The 22640-nt window shown below is 41.4% G+C and overlaps 1 long non-coding RNA gene across 4 annotated transcripts; it reads left to right on the forward strand.

The window, feature by feature from the left end:
• The first annotated feature begins 17275 nt into the window (after window positions 1-17275).
• LOC109784331 (uncharacterized) lies at window positions 17276-22281 on the forward strand. 4 transcript variants are annotated; one of them, XR_012187750.1, is made up of 7 exons: window positions 17863-18247; window positions 18370-18467; window positions 19099-19165; window positions 19536-19561; window positions 19722-19843; window positions 20020-20897; window positions 21904-22281. It is a non-coding gene; the product is annotated as an uncharacterized lncRNA (long non-coding RNA). The 4 variants fall into 4 exon arrangements; XR_012187752.1 differs by having other exon boundaries at window positions 17958-18247; window positions 19734-19843; XR_005760024.3 differs by lacking the exon at window positions 19536-19561 and having other exon boundaries at window positions 17276-18229.
• Window positions 22282-22640: the final 359 nt, after the last annotated feature.

Consider the following 22640-nt stretch of genomic DNA (forward strand, 5'->3'; position numbering starts at 1 on the left):
AAGCTCAGTGTTGGTCTCCTTTCATCTGCATCTCCAGGGTATGCCTCTTTAGAAAGGAATACTGCAGTATTTTCTAATGCTTGCTTGCTCTTATGATCGTATTTTCTTTTCTAGCAAATCACCATGCCCACCCAGCAGGACCAAGCGTGCTTTATTTATCGGCAATGACAAGAAGCTCCCTCTGGCAGAGGAACCTCCAAAGAAGTGTGACGAAATAGCCGCGGTAAATATTTCTCTGCTCCGCCTGAGATACTTGTTAACACACATGTGCTAACTAACGCATAATACTATAAATGCATGCATGTACGTTTAGTAAATGAGCAGCATGGTCACGCGCCGATACACAGGTGTCAAGGCAAAATATTTCTATTGTATAGCCTAATAACCATCCAATATCAATATGCTATGTCTCTGTATTATCAAGCTTATGTATATGTTGGGTGCTCCAGGAGAACAATGATGAAAAGGCTGAAGATCCTTCTGGTGCTGCTAATGCAAAAGATGATAAGAGTCCACTTCAGAAAAACAAAAAGTACTGCTTCTTACATTCCACTAATATAGCTGGTTTCCAAACTTGTGTATAGCATTCCGCTTATTTATTTTTGACTAACACACCTTGAAATAAAGGAACCCCGTTGCTGGAAAAGGAGCTGGAGGAGGGAAGAAAACAAAGCAGCAGTGACTCCTTTGCCCTGCCTATGCAACCTTAAAATATCTATAGGTACACCACAATTTCCCTATATACTACTATTCTTGGAGTTATTTTGTCGTTCTCATACTTGGAACTAGTTTCTGAAACTTTGCATTCTGCTGTAGGTTATCTATCCTATGTACATGAGCTTCTCCTCAGCAAGATCGAAGGAGAAAGATGGCGGTTTATGCATCTAGCTTCGCTCTCGACAACGCTCCATCACAATGCTCTTTGACCAGCTACAAGCAGAGCCCGTTGCCGTGTATGCTTCTTGCATAGACCTTGGTGTGGTTGTATGCTTCTTACGAAGCATGTCTAAAACTCCTCTATTTATATGTCTGTGTGCTAAAAAGTCTTTGGCTGCTCAAGTAGCAGTGTCAAAGCACAGCAAAACAAAAAACTCCTCTATATAATCAAGTGAACTCTAGCCTATTATGTGTGTGCTGTTCGATTATGATTTGCCTTTTTATGTGTGATATGCTGCCCCATAGTCTGTAGATGATTTCTTCTTTTCATAGATAATTTTGTCTCCCCTCTGTTTTAGACTCTGGTCATCTCCTCCTTTTTTCATAGCCTTTAAGGCTCTGGCCCATTCCTGTTTTTACTTCGGCCCAGTAGGCCCGTTCTTGGCCGTGCCTCATATCCAGACAGGTTGTGTGGCTGAGGACTGGCCTATGTGCTGTCCCCCATAACCTGCACGCTCTCTTGCTCCACCCCACCAATCCCGCCATCACACTCTCCGCGCATCCATTTCTAGGGTTTCTTCCCTCGCTACATCTTGGTGCCATGGGCTTATGGCGTCTTCTTCAACCGAAGAAGCTGCATCCTATACTGCCGTTTCAGTTCAAGGTAGATTCCATTCTTTCCCTGTTCCTCTAAGCTGAGCCACTGCCCCTGTATTCTTAGATCCAGTCGTCCTTTCTCAGCACCTAAGCTGGCGGATAGCCTAAACTATTTTATAATCTTGCTAGGTATTTCGTCCTCGTCTGTCTCTTCCAGAAGAAATATTACAAGAGCTTTTCTTTCTTATGGTGAAACAAAATGCCCAGAGATCCGGACACACTACCATTTCCAAATCATTTTCTCTCCTGATAGTAGAACTGCACGAAGGCACTTTGATAATGCATTGGCTAAAGCTTTTCAGCTTGAATGCGATGAAATTGTTACTATTGATACTCCTGACCAGGAGTTCTTAATTAGCATCCCAAACAAGCAGTAGAACAGACAAGCAGTCGAGTTCCTTCAGTCCGAACAGAGGCTTAACCTGGGTAATATATACTTTATGACTCTCTGTGCAGATGAAAACTCAACATTTTGTGGCACACCAGCCTATGATTTCAATGATAACCATGCCGGATCCTAGGTTTTAGTTGAAATAACAAACCTCCCGCTGCACCTTTGGACATTCAAGACAGTGGATTTTATGCTGCATCCATATTGTGTTGTCTCTAAGCTTTACCCTGACACAATCACCTACAACGATCTTCTCGCGTTCCGGTGCATCTGTTGGACAGACACGCCAGAAAATGTGCCATTGCGGATGAATATCAAGATCAGACGTAGGTTTAGGGATCGAGCAAACATAGCAGTAGGGATCCACCTGGACATGTTCACTGTGCTTATTAGTGTGCTTAACAACCCTTTCAGCAAGATGATGAGGCCCATTGAGCCATTACCACCTGTGCCAGATGCTCGGGACATCACCATCGATGCTGCTGCCCCCACACTGTTTTCTTCAAGACACGGAGGTCGACCCCGATAGATTCCAAGAGCTATCACATTCTATAATCCTCAAACGAGAAGATGGTGTTGAACCCATAGACACAAAGGAAATATTTTCTGCGGTCATTCGGTATATACCAGCGTCAAGATACGTCATGGTGAAGCCGATTAGCTTTGATGCTTTCCTTGTATACTATCAAGGGGATGTTCAGTATGCTACATTTGCAGCATTCAGATCAACTGTTTTGGCAAGGGGACACATTGAGCTAGGCGGCCACATCTTCAAGGCTATTCCTTGGTGTTCTTCTTATGGTGGCCAGCAAATTTCTCTTACCCGATTTATTCGTGTGAGTATAAGTGAACTTCCGGCTGGAATCCTCCGACACAAGATAGCAAGCCAGCTGTTGAGCCCGTTTGTCTTGGTTGAAGGGAATGGTTTGCCTGGACAGGGCTTCATAAATTCACCTAGATATGACTGTTTCGGCTGGGTTGACAGTGTGATTGATATCCCAGACTATATTACCATCTACATAACGCCACGTGGATGCAAATCAGACTATATGCATACAGGACATCATTACATGCCGCTAGACACGCAACAGGCAAAGATAACGGTTCGATCTCCAACTATGCTGGAAAACTAAGGTATACTATATGTGTGAGTCAATTTATGTACACATACTGACAAGGTCCTATCATATAATAGTTAACTTGTTTCTTCATTTCCCACAGGAATATTGTTGTGATGAAGCCTACAAAAGTTGATGTATTCTGCTCTCTGAGCAAACTTCTATACATCAAATAGGGGAGAAGATCGAAAACTTCAACTACCTATTATAGATGTCTTATTAGCAAGCAACCTTACTATGCTACCAGTGTGTTTTTATTTTCAAACTATAACGCCAGTTTAAGACCTGTATTACCTGCTTCTCTTTTCTATTACCTGCGATCAACGATTATCGTGGCCCTCTGTGTACCTTTCTATTCGCATTTTTCCTTTCCAACTACTATGGAGGCCCTTGGGAGTTGTGGTGTATGGGCCCAGAGACAATAGCCCAGCCAAAAGGCCCATAGACATATCACATATTGCTATGAAGGCAGCCAGATGAAACCCTAGATCGGCAGAGTGTTCTCTCCCGCATGTTCAGTGCCTCGCTCCCAAACAATGACCACACCGGCGCGAGCGCAGTCAATATTGCTAGCCGCTGTTTCTCCATGTGTTTCAACATCTGGATGCCTGGAGAAGTCCTCAGCGGGACCACAGGTAACTACCCTTACGATTCAGTGATGTGGGCGCAGATCTATGTTCCCTATTTCTGATTAAGCTTGCAGCTGTGGTCGGCGTTTAGTCTATCTACCTGATTTCGCAGGAGATGCCATTGGATGCAGAGGAGATACATGCCAGGTTTTCTCCGGATGAAGAATACTCCAACAATAACCAATCTGAAGGCCAGCTGCTTGAGGTGGCTTTCTTTCATAAAAATAGATAAGCATTCCTTTGACCGGAATGATTTCCTTGGTATGCACTGAAGTTGTTCCGAATATTTGATGCAGGAGGAGGTGCCAGGCATGGAAGAGGCCTACACTCAGTATGAGAATTCGCAGCTCCGCTGTGAGGTTGGTGATTATATAGTAGAAAACAACCGATACTTTAGTTATCTGTTGTGGATAGTTTTTCTATGCCTATTTCCTCTTAGCAAGATTGGTAGTTTAAGCTTTGTGGGCTTATTATGAAAACTATTTCTTAATGTCATGAAGTTTTAAGCAGGCAAAAAGATATGCCTGTACTGACACCACTCAGCAAGACAAAATTTGAGCCACGAAAACCAATGTTGGCGTGGTCATCTAAAAAGAATACACCAAATACTTCCATACAGGCACACACCAAAGTCTTTTTTTTCATACAGGCACAGTACTAGAGAGCTTCCAGCATTGTTTCAGTGTTGGATATGCGTTCGTACGCAAGTTTTTCACACCAAAGTCTTTTTGTTTCATACAGGCACAATACTCCTGTTTATACATTGCATTCAGGATTCAATTCACACTTGTGATAGTTATCAGTTCATACTTGTGAAATTAGAACCTACCAGGTAGTAAATGTTGTGGTCTACACCGTTGATGCATAGCTTATGCTTATACAAGTGATCATATACAAACTTACCTTCATCAACATCTTGTGCATAAAGTTGTCCAGGTTAAATTAGTTATCTTCGTTCCAGCTGTTACCATAGCAAAAACTAATATGGTGTTAGTTTTACTTGGGTTATTCAAAGTACACTTTCCCCTCTAAAAGCTTTTACCTGCTGAAATATGATTCATGCCCTCGCGCCTAATGACATCCGTTTAAAATCAGAGGCCATACCACCGATGATCAAAATCCCTTACAGGATGATGCTGGATGTTCTTTTAGAGACTTTAGAACTTCCAGCAGCTGAGTATCGAAGCAAAGCATGTGATGGCGGTAGAGTATGTGTCACTATTTTTTTCCATACGCCCACATCATATGTTGAAGATCATTGCAGTCGTATGGCTATTCCCGAGGTGCAGTGTATCGATCATGCAATGTCAGAGGACACAGCTGCCATGGAAGCAATTGGATACATAAAATGCATGGTTAAGACTGAACTAAGAGACTACAATTACGGCAACATGAAGAAACTGGATGAGGAAAATCAGTCTCTAAAGCATGAGCTAGCAGTGGCAAAGTATAACAAGCAGGAAACAAAGGCGAAGAACAGATCCATCAAGAACAAATTAATGATGGCTAGGTATAAGAATAAGAAAAATGCTATGGGCTGGTTCATTCTTACAAGATACATGCATGGATTATCTGATCATATATGCAATGTGACAGCGCTCAACAGATCATCTGGGAAAGAACCCATAGATCAGCTTATGAACGAACCTCTTAACAACATTGAGAAGATAGCAAAAAGGCTCAAGCGCAGGGTGCTCAAATCAGAGAAGCAACTAAAAAGCATCAGGAGAGGTTTCTAGAGTTCTATTGTACAAGAATGGTTCCTAAACCAGACGTTTTAGAATTGTAGTCTATTTCGATCCTTTTGTTTAACCGCATAGATTAACAGTAATGTATAATTATATTTCTCTGTTTGTGTAAGACTTGCCAAGACTGTGTGTAAGAACTAATGATGGCCCTATTAAGACTCTGTTGCTTGCACCGTTTATGTCTATGTGGCTTCTTATTTAATTTTTAGTGCCATTTATGTCTCTATAGCTGGCATAGCCAAGGCCATCAATATACTTCAGGATTCCTATTGCGTATACAATTCCTGTTTCTGTAGACAACAAAGCTAAATTCGCTAATGCAGTGCAAAATAGCTCGTTTCCATCTAGCTGTGAAAATGGGATCGCACGGCTGTGAGAGTGGGCTCATATTCTAAAATACACGCGCTAAAAAAATGAATAAAGCCTTGGGCCTGGTGTCCATATCAGGCCGCACTGAAAACCCTTGGCAAGCCCATAGCAGTCAATATACAGCAAGCACACTGGCTCCAACTCACAGATTCTAGGGTTTCTATCAGCCGCATCCATTTCCAGTTCGATCTACCCCCCCCCCCCCCGAGCCGCCTCTATCTTCCAACTCCGTAAATCACACATCTAGTGCAAGGATATGGCGAGCGAGGATCCGGATTCTCCATTGGACGAAGAACTCATGGTCAGGGGCCTTCCACAGGTACGTGCCTCAAGACAATTGGGTAATTTACTTCCTATTTATATGGTCGATTAAAGCATATGTGCAACGACATCTTTGTCCATTTGCGTGATGCATGCCTGATTTACAACTTGCAGATGTCGCCAACCCATGTCAACATAAGCAAACCTTACATTCTTCAGCAAGCCACGAACGCTCTTAAGCTGCAAATCACTGACCATGACCTACTTGACATGGGAGAACATGGCCTAATTGCCTCTCGTTCAATCAATTTACCACCTCATAGAGGCTGGGCAGCCACAGAACCCAAAAAAATTTATGGGGATTTCAAAAGTACATCCCTCGAAGCTGCTGAATCAGCTAATGTAGCTGCAATAAACTATCTACAAGAAAACAACATAGTAGTATTTGATGATGCAAACCTACAACCCCTGAAGAAATGCAGAAGAGAGCTTCTACAAGCAACATCCTGTTCATGGGGTTTTGAGCAATCTACTATGCAGCTTAAAAAGCAAGTCGAAGCCATGGAAAGAGATAGGGTGCAACCGTTAACATTGTTGCTTTCATCCGATGACGACAGTCCAAATACACCACTTCTTGAGGTATATTAGACATACTTTTGTCTTAGTTTGTGTACCAGTTTTACACATACAAAAAATAGACCATGTATATCTCATAACAAGTTTCAGGAACCCGGTGATGAATTGGTTCCAACACCTGAAGCAGAACCACAGTTTAATGGCAGCGCAATGAACACACCACCAGCTGAAGTGATCTCTAACCTCTTTCCTGCCACCAGCAAGCTGGACCCAGAAATCGCATGCAACAGAACTACTAGGTAAAACACTCACAAGAAAAACCTACTAAATCAACTATCTTCCTCTTTGACCAACCAGCAAAGCACTATATACAGGGTGTCTGGAAAAAGAAGTGCAAAGAGAGCGTTGTTCGACCATGGCAATGAGCTGTAAATCCAAGCAACAACGTCGACCATGATACTTTTGAAAGCTAGCTCAAAGGCATTACCAAAACTTATTATCCTTCGTGCGGAGTATTTTGATGCAGCCAAAACTTTAATCCTATCTTATGAAATCCCATGTACTGACTATGCTATATCTATGTGCGTACGCTTAATTACTTCAAACAAACAGAATTACAATGTTAGGCAAAAGCATATAGCTCACTAATAGTTTAGAGTCTTCATCATCATTGCATTACATAGATAGCATAGATGATACATTAGTGCCAAAAGAAAAGCATCCTGGCTCCCTTGACCCAACAGACCTGACCGCAGTCTATGAAACGACTAAACATTACTAAACATAGGCATACCATCATACTAGAGAACATATCTACATGTCCTTGCAGAACACCTTCCCATCTTCCTCCTTCCAAACTGCATCACAGAAACCCATACTTACTTAGACCAGGAAATAAAATAAATATTTCTTTCAGAAATAAAATTCTGTTTCATACACCAACCTCTTCAGATTTTGTGCATAGTGAGCACTGGCACCCCCTTGCAATGTCGGAGAGAAAAGACACAGATTTCCCCTTCTTTCAACTTCGCTCTTTCCGCAAAGCGGCTCCAGTTATGTGTTATAGCAGCCCTCTTGTCAACCCCTTTCATGAGTCGAACATAGGTTAAACAATGCCCAGGTGAAAGCTTAATCCGCATTCGATCGACCGGACTGGAGAGAAACTTCATCAGGTGCTTCTCAGTGAACAAAGTAGAGAAGTACTACAAGCATTCAACAGACTTACAGTTAGACACTATGATTGATAGAGTAGGCAAATACACATATAGGCAAATAAATTCGCTTCTCACCATTCTCTGCCCAGCTTTGGTTAAAGTCTTGTTCATCTCACACACATAGTGCCTAATAGCAGGCTTAACAGAACGAACATAGCAACTAAGGCACTTTCGAGCACACTTCGACATCATAAATGTCTTTGAATACATCCAGTCCGCTTCAGAATTAGGATCATATCCTAAGAACAAAAGTAAAATAATTAATTTCCTATCTATAGAAAGAAACACTCTGGATTATCTAGCATTAGTCCTTACCAACTGAATACCCCTAGGGCAGTCACACACATCCTTGCATGTCTTCTGAAGCTTCTTTTTCTTCATACGGTAGCACATGCCTCAATAATTCAACAAACAAATGGCCCATAAGCGCAAATGATTAAAATACAGATCATGGCCACATTTTATTAGGTCAAATGTCTGATGTTTAGCATTACTAAAAGTACCTTCATCAGAGCTTGTGTCCACGCCATCATCAGAGATGTTGTACGCGCGTTCATCAGAGCTCGTGTCCACAGCTTCATCAGAGCTGGTGTACGCGGGTTCATCAGAGCTCGTGTCCAAAGCTTCATCAGAGCTGCTGTCCATGCTCTCATCAGAGCTAATGTTCACAGGATCGTTGATGCGATCTCCCCTCATGCCTGGTGATAATCCCCAAGTGGAAGGAATCATCGTAGCAATTTCCAAAGGTGGAAGTGATAAGTATGGAGTGTCGAACCCACAAGGAGCTAAAGGTAAGATCAATATTCTCTCAAGCCCTATCTGCCACTGATACGACTCTACGTACACCGAACGTTTGCTTCCAACTAGCAACGAGAAATAAAAATATGTTGTGGGTATGAAGAGGATAACTTTGTATGATAATGGAGAGCTAAGATATAAAAGTAGGTGTTGTTATCATAAAGTTAGAATATATTACTAAATATTATAAATAGCGAGTGTGCAATAATGGTGGATCGGTGTGCGGAATTGTCCTAGGCAATTGTTAACAAGACCAGTAATCACTATTGCAGTTTCATATGAGGGAGAGGCATAAGCTAACATACTTTCTCTACTTGGATCATATGCACTTATGATTGGAACTCTAGCAAACATCCGCAACTACTAAAGATCATTAAGGTAAAACCCAACCATAGCATTAAAGCATCAAGTCCTCTTTATTCCCATACGCAACAATCCCACTTACTCGGGTTTGTGTTTCAGTCACTCACCAACCCACTATAAGCGAATCATGAACGTATTGCAACACCCTACAGCGGGAATCCCTCACGCTTGCGCGAGACGGAGGGCACCATAGGACAGCACCAAAATAAAACATACTACTCATACCAATCTAGATCATCAATCAACCCATAGACAAAAGATATCTACTCAAAACATCATAGGATGGCAACACATCATTGGATCATAATATGTGGCATAAAGCACCATGTTCAAGTAGGGATTACAGCGGGGTGCGGGAGAGTGGACCGTGTAAAAGAGATGAGGATGGTGATGATGATGGTGATGTTGATGAAGACGATCACCGTGGCGATGATTCCCCTCCCGATGGCACTCCGGCGCCACCGGAAGAGAGGAGGAGAGGTTCTCCCCCTTGTGCTTCCTCCTCCATGGAAGGTTCTTCCTCTGGTCCTTGGCCTTCATGGCGATGATGGCCTCTCCGGGATACTCCTCCATGGCCACCGGTGATGATGGCCCCCTCCGGCAGGGTGCCGGAGAGGGCCTAGATTGATTTCTCGTGGCTAGAGAGGCTTGCGGCGGCGGAACTTCCGATCTAGGTTAATTTTATGAGGTTTCTGTATTTATAGGAATTTTTGGCGTCGGTCTCACGTCAAGGAGGTGCCCGAGCTGTCCACGAGGCAGGCCCACGCGCCTGGGGGGGGTGCCCCCACCCTCGTGTGCAGCTCGGGACTCTCCTGGCCCAACTCTTTTACTCCGGGGTCTTCTTTTGGTCCATAAAAAATGTCAAAAATTGGCACGTCAATTGGACTCCGTTTGGTATTCCTTTTCTGCAAAACTCAAAAACAAGGAGAAAACAGAAACTGGCACTGGGCTCTAGGTTAATAGGTTAGTCCCAAAAATCATATAAAATAGCATATAAATGCATATAAAACATCTAAGATGGATATTATAATAGCATGAATACTTCATAAATTATAGATACGTTGGAGACGTATCAGCATCCCCAAGCTTAATTCCTGCTCGTCCTCGAGTAGGTAAATGATAAAAGAAATAATTTATGAAGTGTGAATGCTAGCAGGTGCACAAGTTTGATCAATGATAATTTCAATCACCTTTTCTAGCATCATTATATGTCATAACAGTAGCTCATCGCATAAAACTTTTCATGATCAAGTAACAAGCCATTCACATGTTAAAGTATAGATCATAAACTTTCTTGAAAACTAACAAACAGTGTCCTTAGTCATCAAACAATTGCAATTCATCTTATTTTCAGGAAGAGTCTATGTCGGAGCTTTGATTTAGCAAACTCCACATACTCAACTATCATTTAGTCTTTCACAATTGCTAACACTCACGCGATATTTATGGGTTCAAAGTTTTAATCAGACACAGAGAAAGATAGGGGCTTATAGATTCGCCTCCCAACCTTTTACCTTAAGGGTAATGTCAACAATAATAGTTCATGATGCCTTACATCCAATTGGATATATATATCAGAATCTTTCCAACACAAGGTGCTTGCTAAAGGATAAAATGTAAAAAGGGAAGGTGAAAATCACCATGACTCTTGCATAAGGTTGAGAGATAAAAGTAAAAGATAAGCCCTTCGCAGAGGGAAGCAGAGGTTGCCATGCGCTTTCAGGGTTGGATGCACAAAATCTTAATGCGAAAGAACGTCACTTTATATTGCCACTTGTGATATGGACCTTTATTATGCAGTCTGTCGCTTTTATTTCTTCCACATCACAAGATCGTATAAAGCTTATTTCCTCCAAACTAATCAATCATACATATTTATAGAGCAATTTTTATTGCTTGCACCGATGACAACTTACTTGAAGGATCTTACTCAATCCATAGGTAGGTATGGTGGACTCTCATGGCAAAACCGGGTTTAAGGGTATTTGGAAGCACAAGTAGTATCTCTACTTAGTGCAAAGAATTTGGCTAGCATGAGGGGGAAAGGCAAGCTCAACGTGTTGGGCGATCCATGACAATATACTTTATTTCAGATATAAGAAAACATAACCCATTACGTTGTCTTCCTTGTCCAACATCAACCTTTTAGCATGTCATATTTTAATGAGTGCTCACAATTACAAAAGATGTCCAAGATAGTATATTTATATGTGAAATCCCTCTCCCTTCAATATTCTTTCATGAATTGTTCAAGTGACTAATTCTACGTTTGCTAACTTTCAATAAGTTTACTACCTATACTTATTATGTGTGAAGTCATTACTCCCCATGTTATAAGCATATGAAACATATATAAATTCAAATTTATGACATTCAATTTATTCAACCATTTACTCATAGGATATACGTGAAGCACATGAGTAAATGACAAACTACTCCAAAAGATATGAGTGAAGAACACTGAGTAATCAAATAATTAACTAGCCATGGGAGGATTCTTTTTCATTCAATATTTCAGATCCAATGATTTTATTCAAATAGCAAGTAAAATTGAAAATACGCTCCAAGCAAAACACATATCATGCGACGAATAAAAATATAGCTCCGAGTAAGGTATACCGATAGTTTTGAAGACGAAAGAGGGGATGCCTCCCGGGGCATCCCCAAGCTTAGGTACTTGAGTCTTCCTTGAATATTACCTTGGGGTGCCTTGGGCATCCACAAGCTTAGGGTCTTTACACTCCTTATTCTCCTCATACCGATATCTCACCCAAAGCTTGAAAACTTCAATCACACAAAACTTAACCAAACTTCGTGAGATAGGTTAGTATGATAAAGAGTAGACCATTCACTTTGGTACTGTTAAGGACAAGTTTCATAATTGTTCTCACACAACGACTACTGTACCATAACATTTCTACAATTTATATTGAGACATATAAGCAATAGAAACTAGAAAACAAGCAAACTATGCAATAAAAACAGAATCTGTCAGAAACAGAATAGTCTGTAATGATCTGAACATAAACCATACTTCTGCTACTCCAAAAATTATGAAATAAATTGGTGGACGTGAGGAATTTGTCTATTAATCTTCTTCAAAAAGAATCAACTAAAAAGCACTCTTCTGTAAAAAAAAATGACAGCTAATCTCGTGAGCGCAAAGTTTCTGTTGTTTACAGCAAGATCACATTGACTTTCTCCCAAGTCTTCCCAAAGGTCTTACTTGGCACTTTATTGAAACAAAAGCTATAAAACATGATTACTACAGTAGCTTAATCATGTAAACCCACAAAAACAGTAAGGGTAAATATTGGGTTGTCTCCCAACAAGCGCTTTTCTTTAATGTCTTTTAGCTAGGCATGATGATTTCAATGATGCTCACATAATAGACAAGGATTGAAATACAAAGAGAGCATCTTGAAGAATATGACTAGTACATTTAAATCTAACCCACTTCCTATGCCTAGGGATTTTGTGAGCACACAACTTATGGGAACAAGAATCAACTAGCATAGGAAGGCAAAACAAGTATAACTTCAAAACTTTAAGCACATAGAGAGGAAACTTGATATTATTGCAACTCCTACAAGCATGTATTCCTCCCTCATAATAATTTTCAGTAGCATCATGGATAGCAACTTTGTTCTCATACTCAATTGGGACCTCTTCCGAAATAGTGAAATCATTACTATCTAAAGTTGACACTCTTCCAAATCCACTTTCATAAATATCACACTAAGATTCAGCACCCTCCAAAATAGTGGGATCACTAATTCCTAAAGTTGACACTCTTCCAAACCCACTTTAAATTATAGTATTATGTATACTCAAAAAGATATAAGTGAAGTTCATGGAGCATTCTACAATTAATATATACTAACCAATATCCAAGCTCAAGATGTATAAGTGAAGCACATGAAGCATTCTATAAAACCATACTCAAAAGATTTAAGTGAAGCACAAAGAGCAATTCTATAAGATCATACTTAAAAGATTTAAGTGAAGCACATGAAGTATTCTATAAATCAATGAATGGCTATCTCATGCTAGCATGGTTCTTAAAGAAAAAGAAAAACACAAAAGACACAAATCATGTGAACAAAGCAAAAACCCAGGTATACCGATATTTGTTGAAGAAGAAAGATGGGATGCCAACCGGGGCATCCCCAAGCTTAGATGCTTGAGTATCCTTTGAAATATTTACTTGGGGTGCCTTGGGCATCCCCAAGCTTGAACTCTTGCCTCTCTTTAGTCTTCTCATATTGATAGCTCCTCGACCTTTGGACACTTCATCCACACAAAACTTTAACAAAAACTTGTGAGATCCGTTAGTGTAATAAAGCAAATCACTACCTTTAGGTACTGTAATGAACTCATTCTTTATTTATATTAGTGTTAAACCTACTGTATTCCAACTTCTCTATGGTTCATAGCCCCCGATACTAGCCATAGATTCATCGAAATAAGCAAACAACACACGCAAAACAGAATCTGTTAAAAACAGGACAGTCTGTAGTAATCTGGAAGTTTAGTAAACTTATGTAACTCCTAAAATTATGAAATAAATTTGACAATTCGAAAAATTTGTACATAAGTAATGTGCAAAAAGTTTCAGACCCATTTGACTCTCCAGTAAAAAATGTAAATTCATGCACTACAGCCAAAGTTTCTGTTTTTGTTCCGCACATAGTAAACAAGCAATCTAATCATCCTAAAACCAAAGCTTGGCACATTTATTTTTATAATACAATGGATATATACAAGGGGATAATTATTTACAGAGAAACTTCCATGAAAAATTCTACATTGTTTCCCTGAGCATGAACACAAGTGCTCAAGGTCGACCCTCACTTCTTCAATGCATAACTTTCCAATCACTTCTCTTTTTGAAAAACTTTTTAGGCATGAGAGGCAAGTAATATTTTTTTGTATTTTCATTATTTTAATTTTTTTGTATGTTTCACCCACAACTAAACAGAAACAAAAAGGAAAAACAAAATCTACTTAGTGAAGAAAGCAAACAAGCACACATGAGAATATCAACCCCACGCTATTGCTCCCCGGCAACGGCGCCAGAAAAGAGCTTGATAATCCCCAAGTGCAAGGAATCATCGTAGCAATTTCCAAAGGTGGAAGTGATAAGTATGGAGTGTCGAACCCACAAGGAGCTAAAGGTAAGATCAATATTCTCTCAAGCCCTATCTGCCACTGATACGACTCTACGTACACCGAACGTTTGCTTCCAACTAGCAACGAGAAATAAAACTATGTTGTGGGTATGAAGAGGATAACTTTGTATGATAACAGAGAGCTAAGATATAAAAGTAGGTGCTGTTATCATAAAGTTAGAATATATTACTAAATATTATAAATAGCGAGTGTGGAATAATGGTGGATCGGTGTGCGGAATTGTCCTAGGCAATTGTTAACAAGACCGGTAATCACTATTGCAGTTTCATATGAGGGAGAGGCATAAGCTAACATACTTTCTCTACTTGGATCATATGCACTTATGATTGGAACTCTAGCAAACATCCGCAACTACTAAAGATCATTAAGGTAAAACCCAACCATAGCATTAAAGCATCAAGTCCTCTTTATTCCCATACGCAACAATCCCTCTTACTCGGGTTTGTGTTTCAGTCACTCACCAACCCACTATAAGCGAATCATGAATGTATTGCAACACCCTACAGCGGGAATCCCTCACGCTTGCGCGACACGGAGGGCACCATAGGACAGCACCAAAATAAAACATACTACTCATACCAATCTAGATCATCAATCAACCCATAGACAAAAGATATCTACTCAAAACATCATAGGATGGCAACACATTATTGGATCATAATATGTGGCATAAAGCACCATGTTCAAGTAGGGATTACAGCGGGATGCGGGAGAGTGGACCGCGTAAAAGAGATGAGGATGGTGATGATGATGGTGATGTTGATGACGACGATCACCGTGGCGATGATTCCCCTCCCGATGGCACTCCGGCGCCACCGGAAGAGAGGAGGAGAGGTTCTCCCCCTTGTGCTTCCTCCTCCATGGCCTCCCCCCTAGATGGGGAAAGGTTCTCCCTCTGGTCCTTGGCCTTCATGGCGATGATGGCCTCTCTGGGATACTCCTCCATGGCCACCGGTGATGATGGCCCCCTCCGGCAGGGTGCCGGAGAGGGCCTAGATTGATTTCTCGTGGCTACAGAGGCTTGCGGCGGCGGAACTTCCGATCTAGGTTAATTTTCTGAGGTTTCTGTATTTATAGGAATTTTTGGCGTCGGTCTCACGTCAAGGAGGTGCCCGAGCTGTCCACGAGGCAGGCCCACGCGCCTGGGGGGGTGGGCGCGCCCCCACCCTCGTGGGCATCTCGGGACTCTCCTAGCCCAACTCTTTTACTCCGGGGTCTTCTTTTGGTCCATAAAAAATCGTCAAAAATTGGCACGCCGATTGGACTCCGTTTGGTATTCCTTTTCTGCAAAACTCAAAAACAAGGAGAAAACAGAAACTGGCACTGTGCTCTAGGTTAATAGGCTAGTCCCAAAAATCATATAAAATAGCATATAAATGCATATAAAACATCTAAGATGGATAATATAATAGCATGAATACTTCATAAATTATAGATACGTTGGAGACGTATCACCTGGCCGTGCTTCAAACCTTAAACAGCAAAGATTTTCAATCGGCACAAACTATGTGGAAACAGGCAGAAAACATCGTGCTGAAAAAAGACAGCAATGGAGTAGGAGTCGGCTGAAAACGAAAAGAGTTGCCAAATCCAAATGAATGCGGACCAGATCCATGTTTCAAATAAGCTCCAGCCAGTCAGAAAGGGGAAGAAATCTCACCAACACGCAAACGCTAGGGTTTGTCTCTCAACAAAGGGTTGAACCACCGGACGGAGATGCCGAGGAAAAGGAATAGCATGGGACCGATGCCTGCCGCTTGATATTCTACAGCGAGCGGGCCAGGCAGAAAAATTGCCCGTGGGCCAAACAACAAGCAGGCCAGCCCAATAAACCTTAAATACTCTGTAAATAATATTAGACATGCTTCTAAAAGAAAACAGACACATACCTCTTTTTTTTGAGGCGAAACAGACACATACCTTTCAGTCCACATAATACATGCATATGCCTTAGTAATTGGTACAACCGTTTTTTATTGAGAGACACAACCTTTTCAAAACACTTCTATTTTAATTTTTCATAGCAACGGCTGTTTTTTTGTTTCGACTTTGACTCTATGCTATTAAAATAAACCAAGTATATTAAGATAAACCAACTATATTCATATATGCCTCAGTAATTGGTACAACCGATTTTTATCGAGAGAGACAACATTTCAAAACACTTCTATCTTCATTTTTCATACCAACGAATATTTCTTTTTGTTTCGGCTTTCACTCTATGCTATTAAAATAAACCAACTATTTTAAGATAAACCGAGTATATTTTATCTTTTTTTCTTAGGTTTCTTATATTTCCCCTTCTTTTTTCCCAAGAAATATATGCATGCCCAGGTTTTCCATCATGATAACCATGTTTTCAAGCTTGCTAAAAAATACAACCATGCCAACTTTGCTTTCTCATCATACTGCATGTTTTTCAAACTTACTAAAAAAATACAGCCAAGCCAGCTTTACTCTCTCATCATCCCAAGAAATATATGCATGCACAAATTTTTCATCATGATAACCATCATTTCAAACTTGCTAAAAAAATACAACCATGCCAACTTTACTACCTCATCATAGTGGCCATTTTTTCAGATTAAACATATTCATATTATGCAAAATTTACCTTTTCCCAGACTATTATTTAACAACGCAATTAACATGTTTACAAAATACCATGGTTTAGTTGAAGGTTCTTGCAACATGAAACTATTTTCATCGACAACATGTCTTCAGCGGGTCTCTGCGTCATTTGGCGCAACGGGTCAACTAGTTTAAAACAATAATAATGAGCCTAGCCAACTCACCTCGAGAAGGCTTCCCGATTTGAAGCTTCGTTGGCCGTTGGATCTGCGTTCTGGCGCGTTCGGATCTTCACACCGGTTAAAACTAATTTTCACCTCGCAGTCGTTTTCATTGTCCAATGACGAGTGGGCTCGCGCGGCGCGCTGGTTGGCCGGGTTGCCTGTTTTCGCGTGCAGGGCGTTTTGCCCAATCCGCACCGCGCGCTCCGCACCCAATCCCCCGTCCTCTCGTCTCACTCCCGCACCAGCCGTCACACATCCTAGGCCTCCTTGCGCTTCGTTCCCCGCTCGCTCGTCCCTTGGTTCTCCTCATCCCTCCTCTGCTCCGGCTGCTACGCCGCCTCTCCCTCCACAACGCGACCAGCTCGAGCTCCACCTCCTCCATCTCAAGGAGACGACTTCACAAGACGTCCGGCGCCGTCACCATCGTCCTCGGCACAAGTGAAGCACGGGATGCTTGCTGCGTCGCCGTCGTCCTTTCTCTCGCTGCAACCACCACCCCGACCGAGCCATCCCCGTGCTCTCGCTGAGCCTTCCCCTCCGGGCTCACTGACCCAGGTGGCGGAGAAGGAGAGGGTGAGCTCGAGGGGCAGGCAAGGGAGGAGGGCGTGACGGGGTCGGATCTGGTGGCGGCAGATTGGAGCTCGAGCTCGAGGCGGAGACAAGGAAGGTCGGAAAATGAAGAGACGGGATGAAGGTGCTCGAGGCGAAGGACCACTCGTCGGCGAGTTCTAGCTGGAGGCGGCGAGATCCCTCTCCCAATCTCTCATTCTCTCGATTTTTTCACACGCGCGCACCCAATCCCATCCTGGTCTCGCCTCAGCCGCCCCCGCACAAACCTTTTACCCCTTTTCTTCTCGATCCCCACAGCCGCTGCAACCCTCCCTCCCCACCTCCCTTGTCAGCCGCCGCCGCCACTCCCCCTCCCTCTTCTCTATCGCCGGCGGCCAGCTCATCCCACTGCCTCATCCTCGCCGCTGACCACGGATCCGCCATGGACGGAGTCACGTCTTCGCCTTCGCAGGCAGCACTGGCGGACGAGCGCACACGCATGTCCTCTTCCTGGTGGAAGGTAACTCGAGCATGGGAGTAGTGGCCACAGCTGGGCACCATGGGTTGGCCGAGGTGCTTCATGGTGAGGAACAGGCGTGTCATCTTCCAATTCGTCCTCCCCAACCCGATGTCTACCATGAATTCCAGCACAGTTTGAAGCAGCAAAGGGAGGGAGGACCAAGAAAACATAGGTACTCTTCTATCTCTTTGTACGTCTTGTCTGATGCATGTTTGTGTGAGAGGGAGGGAGGGAGGGAGAACTTTTATTCCAACTTTGATTTTTACTAGGCATCCTGATCTTATTTTGTTCTTGCTTCATGGTGAGGAACAGGCGCGCCATCTTCCAATTCGTCCTCCCCAGCCCGATGCCTACCATGAATTCCAGCACAGTTTGAAGCAGGAAAGGGAGGGAGGACCAAGAAAACATAGGTACTCTTCTATCTCTTTGTACGTCTTGTCTGATGCATGTTTGTGTGAGAGGGAGGGAGGGAGGGAGAACTTCTATTCCAACTTTGATTTTTACTAGGCATCCTGATTCTTATTTTGTTCTTCTATATCGTTATTTTTTTGCACAGGAATTACTAATCTTTTGTGAGTTTTGGAATCTATTGCAGTTATTTGGAACTTTGTATTATTCACTTCTTGATTAAGGGAGAAGCATGGAATCAACATGAATATCAAGTCAGATCTTATTCATGTTGATTAATGTAGTTAGATGGGTTGTTATATATGCATGAAGTTCATGTTGGAATGGATACTGACATCGATTTTCTCATTGTAATTTCATGTTCTAGATTAGTCTAGGAAAAGGGTATATTACACAAAGTTATTTAGGAAATGGTGCATACATTCCTTGACCTTACGCACCTCCCATTTACTGTGCCAGTATTTGTAGTACGATTTTTTAACCAGAAAGTCCAGCCCCATTTCCAATTTTAATAGCCTTGTTTTGTGATAAAAAGAATTTAGGGCAATGGTAATACTGTACAGATTGGTGATGTAATTATGTCATGCTCTACTGCTCTCTAATTATTTTACATTCTGTTTTCCTTCGTTGCAGTAAGCCAAGGTGGAGGTTGGGAAACAAAGAACTTGCCCAACTGTGGAAATGGGCAGAACTAAACCCTGTATGTTTTAGCTAGAACTTCCCGCTATTATCCTATTTGAAGGAGCAACAATGCATTAAGCGCAAAAAATACGTCAGTTAGGCCTTTTTTTGTCTTACTGTCCAATTTTACTTCTATATACAAATGTTAAAAGAGTCTGAGTGGGGACACTCTATTTGGAAAGGGATTTTGTACAGTTTTTCTGCAAGTTACTACCTCATTAGTGGACTGGCCTACATAGTATTCATAAAAATTAATCATCCAATTCCCTGTATGTGTCCTTGGTCACATTTTTTGTCTGTTCAATTTTTGGAAACCCACATCTTATTTGAATTGAAACTGCTGACTGCTTTGACTGATCCTGACCGAGTCCACACACCATCACTTACAGAATACTGGAAGCCACTTGCAGAAGATGTAAACTCTTTACCTTTTCTTTCATAGTTACTCCCTCCGTCCCAAAATAAGTGACTCAACTTTGTACTAGCTTTAGTACAAAGTTAGTACAAAGTTGAATCACTTATTTTGGGATGGAGGTAGTACTTTGCACCAATGGTTCTAATATTGGGTTTTCAAGGTAAACTTGCAGATGGACACATCTGCCAGAGAGACGGCGGCCATGAGAGCCGGAAGATCACAAGAGATCGACCTTTTGGGTAGTCTAATACTTCCTATATGGGCACATAGAAAAGCCACTACGTAAGTAGTTCAGTCTTTTCTTTAAAAACTGCTTTCTCTTACTACACAACCAGGCTCAATTCATACGTATGTAAATTTTACATCATACTTCTTACCTTCCCAAAACAAGGGTATTATTTCTCTCCTTCCTGAATCAGTGTTTCAGACCTTTTTTGAGTTGAGAATCTCACCTGCAGCACATCAATTGTCTGTAAATAAATGTAACGTGAATCACTCTCCAAAATCCTTGAAACTTGAGCTTCGACGAATATGAAGGTCTTTGTGTTGGCATACACTCCTTTATTCCAAATGGTGCTGATATAAAAACACCACCAGGGATTCCATGTGTACCATGTAAGTCCATAAAAACAGCATCGATATATCAGCATACTAATGTGCTGATCTAAAAACGTTTTTTTCTAAGTGACGGTTTCGAGTCGGCAAAAATACAGTGTATGTCCATGATGTGATGGCAACTGAGTAGCCATGTGTACAGGGAAGGCATCAGTCTATGTCGAAAAACACCAGCGATTTTATCCTAATTGTTAATGAAATTGTTGTTTATTGCTTCATATTACCAATTGCACCTGCTTACAGATATCCTTGAGTTTACTACCTCCTGTCCTTAGAAGCATCAGTTTGTCCTTATTTTTTGTATGCTCTGTTTCATCTAAATTGCGTACATCCATTTCCAACAGAACTAGGGGAGTCCGTATAAATTAGATATGTTCCTTTTCTTCTCAACAGGTGTCTATTATGAGTACTTTAGACATGATTAAGAATGGTACTGGAGTTTGCCTATCTATCATGATTTTTTAGTTCTGCTTAGTTGATGGCCTCACGTAATGTGCCTCCATGGATGGAGCTTTCCGGGTCTGCCTTGTTGAATGTTCTACCATGGATGGAGCTTTTGCTGATACCCTTTCTGAATAACTGATATTTATTGTACCTCATCTTCGCTCCTGGTTGGCGGGGAACCCCTCCTGGTCGAGCCCCTAGCCCCCCACCTTGGCAGCTGCCTGGAGAGGAGGATAGCTCGAGGACAACTCCCAATGTGCCGAGGAGATGGGAACATGTGAGCTTCTTTGTTTCTTTCTTCCTTCTTTCCTCATCTTCCCAACCTACAATTTGTTTTCTAATTTCTCTACAAGTTTTTCACGGGGTATTTTAGGCTATAGCTTGATTTGGCACTATCGTGAAGTGGGGTAATTTTCCATATTGATATGGTTGGTATGCACATCCCACTAAGAAGCAAGGCGCAATAAAAGCTCATTTTCCATTTTGCAAAGGTTCCTTTTAGTAACTGATGCGTCCATGTTGATGCAGCTACAACTATGGTAATGCAGGTTATACTGCAGGGTCCATGATGCCTTTCTAAGTAATTTTACCGCAGATATTGTAGGGTGTTGTGTCGCTTAGCAAACTTTACTCCAGTATATGCAACTTTCAGAGTTCTAATTCGTCTGTGTTATAACAGATTTGGTTTGATCAATTCAAATTTCTTATTCAGGCATGTATACACAAATTGCAGGGTGTATTAGCGCTTAGGAAACTTGCTTTTAGTATGCATTATTTTCAAGCTTCAAGGCGTATTATTATTCATTTTTATGTTAGTTGTCTGTACTTGGCCTACATTTTTGTTTTCAAATAGTTCTGCCTCTCAATTTGATATTTCTATTTGCTTTTGCTTAGTAATATGATGTATTGTTTTCTTGCTCTAGGCCTACTTGTGTTCAAGGTTTAGTTGATTGTGTTTCTTAAGGGTGTTTTATTTAATGGCATCAACATGTGGCACTAATTCTGCATTGTACTGTGATTTTTCCAAGCAACACCATTATGGCAATTTTTTGCTCCATTTTAAGTTTCACTTGGATCACTAGCCTACTTGTTCTCACCTCATCATCATGGCCTTTCTTAAGGGTGTTCAGGCATTTTTGTCCTTCTGTAAATTAGTGGCATTAAATTAGTGGTCTTCTATTCGTGTTGCGAACCCCAATATGGCATCTCACCATTCCCCACGATCCACATGTTAACTGTGGATTTATTTAATGATAATAGGATATCAATTGCCTTTTCTTCAGGATAAGCCGACACCTAATAAGGATTAGGAGAACAACAGATATGCTAAGAGACAACCTTTTGGGGTTAAGGATATAAACAACAACAGGGCTTATGAGGCCGAAGAGAGCTCGAGTGGCGTCTTTTGGTTCTTGAAGAGCTGCACGTTCTTGGTGGAGTAGAGCAAAATAATTTGGAGGCTTTAAAGCTACTGCACTTCATGTAGTTAGGATCAATTCTTTGTTTTAGTTTGAAATATTCCCCATTTCCTCCTATTTGATTGATTCATCTGATGGACATTTTGTCAGGCAAATAAACAAAAGGCATATGTATTATTACGAGTGAAGCCATCCATACTCCCATGTGGAATTCAAGAAATAGAAAATGTTATTGTTCTTCTACTAATTGTTTGCTTGGCCAAATGTACTGTAAATGATTTATTATTGTTCAAGGTATAGAGAAATGTTATTGTTCTTCATTGTAGTGGATGATATCTATCCCAATTATTGAGGTGATGGAAGTACTAGTGAGGAGTTTTGTCTTTGACTCAATGAAGCTGTCAAGGAAGAAGGAATAGGTGTTGAGGAAGAAGGGATAAATAAATCGCTTGATTCATCGGCCGAACTAGCTGCCATACGACTGCTTGGAAATATACATGTGTCTAAGAGACACATGAATACTTTTTATTTCAAACACACAAAAACAAAGTTGATAGAAACACTACTCTTTTGAAATGTGTTTTTTAATACATATTTCATAA

The sequence above is a fragment of the Aegilops tauschii genome, chromosome 6 (genome assembly GCF_002575655.3).
Source record: "Aegilops tauschii subsp. strangulata cultivar AL8/78 chromosome 6, Aet v6.0, whole genome shotgun sequence".
NCBI lineage: Eukaryota > Viridiplantae > Streptophyta > Magnoliopsida > Poales > Poaceae > Aegilops > Aegilops tauschii.